Raw genomic sequence first — 2,296 nt, forward strand, 5'->3', positions numbered from 1 at the left:
CACAGTTATCAAGTTGATTCTGACTCTTAGTGATGCTCAAGTCAAACTGCCCTGTGGGTCCCGGCTATCAATCACCTCGACAGGAGCCTGCAGAAAGCCTCACCTGTCTCCCATGGAGCGGCTGGGGTCCAAACTGCTGGTCTGCAGTTGGTACCCCAGGGAATAACATACTACATCACCCAGGATCTTCAGATAATCAACCACAAAAACACAAACAAAATAAGATAAACCAAACAAATAGAACCTCATGAAAATTTAAAACTTTCACTCATCCAGAATTTGCCAAGAAAGTGAAAAAACAAGATAAAGACTAAGAGAATATCTTTGGAAACTAAGTATCTGATCAGAATCCCAAGGTTGACTGAGGAGAGGCTGCAGGACTGTGAGGAGCTGTTATTTAGTGAGGAAGATGGCAGCTTTTATTTATTTTTTTTACAGTTTTCATAAAGGCCTATTTCATTACGGGTAGATAGCGCATTAAACAGTTAAACACGTTTAAATTATGTATGGGCGATGGCAGCTTCTATTAACCCCAAGGGAAAGAAAGCAGCATTCTCTGAACTGTAAGAGTTCATTACCAGACATTCCATCAAAGAAGTGAAAAGTGGACTTTGCTGAAAATATATTTTTATCAGTGAATAAAATGCATATTCTCCAAAGCAATGATGAAGACGAAGAAAAGATGCATTGCTCCTCCTAATAGGAACATTTCACTTCAAGTCCAATTAACACCTCATAATTCCCAACTAAAAAAAAAAAAAGAAGTTTGCCATCTGCAAATGAAGTTTCATCATGTGAATCTCCGTGTCCACTGTGTCCTTTCCCAACAAAGGTAAGTGGTAGCTCAAGTCACTGGAGAGAAAGCTGATCACAGAGCGTAGAGCCACTTGCCTAAAAACAAATAGTGAAGATCAGTCTTTCCTGGTCTGATGGGCAATGGCAGGGGAAAGGAGTCTGCCCCGAGGTCAGGGCACTAAAAGCCCCCGCAGAGTCTAGCTCTAAATATCCACCAAGATATAAGGGTAGCAAACCTGTACCAAGGAATTCTAAACATTGCAAGCAAGACAGAGTGAACCCTAAGCCCGTTGTGCAGAAAGAGCATAACAGACACTCCGCTGAAAATAATCTGAATGCTCCTGGAGTTTTAAGCCAAAAAATAAAACTGCAAGTTGCACTCCAGAGTGGAGCAGTGTTTTCTGTTAGTAGGGAAAGAAAAAATCTTCCCTTTGAAAACTGTCTCTGGAAAATGTGTCATTACTGGAACCCACCGGGAAGGATAAGCCAGTAGTGACTGAAGATTCTCAGAGAGAGAGACTGCGGTTAAGAGAAAAATGCTTGAGGCGAGGCAAGGGCCTAAGTGCTTGTTAGAAGAACCGCACATGGAACTACTGCGTGCAATAAGGGAGACCCACAAAAAACAAACTTGCCGCCTTCAAGTCGAGGCTGAATCATAGCGGCAGCCCTGTGGGATTCCAAGGGAGATGAACTATTTGCAGAAGGAGAAAGCTCAGTCTCTCACCCTCAGACCTGCTGGTGGTTTAGAACTGCCGACCATCGCAGCCCATCACGTAAGCACTCTAGCACCAGGGCTCTCCTTGCAAGATGTGAAAACGAAGGGAAATTAACACAGAGTTTATCAGGTCAAGTAGTTTCTTCAACAGGACGTGAACTTGATGAAAATCTGTGTTTAGAGGATGCCATCAATCGTGAGAACAGGGCCCATGGTCAGTGTGTCCTTAGTCGATACAAAACAGAATCTAGCTGAAGAACAGTCTTCTGTGAGCTCCAACTTGAAAGAGACCACCACACAGAAAAACACCAAGGACACTAATAAAAAGAGACAGAGAGCAGTTCATCGTTGATACAGGTCAGAAACACTTGGGCGCTACTATGTGTATGTCTGGTGGCATCACTGAACATGTACTTCCACCCTGAAGATGTTCAGGATCACCAGCGATTTCTAGACGGAATCAAATATACAGGTTGGAAGAAAGAACATGTAGTAGTCCAGTTTGGAGATGGTAAGATCATTTTAGTCTTGCCACATGATCCAAATTATATGATCAGAAAGGTAGAAGATGTCCAAGAACTTGTCAATAATGAACTGGGATTCCATCAATTTATTATTCCCCAATGTCCAAACAAAACCAAAACTTTTCTCTTGACATCTGATGCAAAGAAAGTGGTTGGGTGTTTCCTTGCAGCGCCTATCAAACAGGCTTTCTGCATCCTTTCTGAACCAAGTGACCCAGGATCCTCAAGCTCTAAAGAATGTCACAGACAAAGTGGGTGCCCG

At 42.8% G+C, this 2,296-nt stretch overlaps 1 pseudogene; it reads left to right on the plus strand.

The window, feature by feature from the left end:
* Positions 1 to 1,368, plus strand: part of LOC101653275 — a 7,351-nt pseudogene extending 5,983 nt beyond the window's left edge.
* The last annotated feature ends 928 nt before the right edge of the window (positions 1,369 to 2,296 follow it).

This window comes from Echinops telfairi, unplaced genomic scaffold (assembly GCF_000313985.2).
Source record: "Echinops telfairi isolate 266 unplaced genomic scaffold, ASM31398v2 ScPeMD7_5868;HRSCAF=6743_0, whole genome shotgun sequence".
Classification (NCBI taxonomy): Eukaryota; Metazoa; Chordata; class Mammalia; order Afrosoricida; family Tenrecidae; genus Echinops; species Echinops telfairi.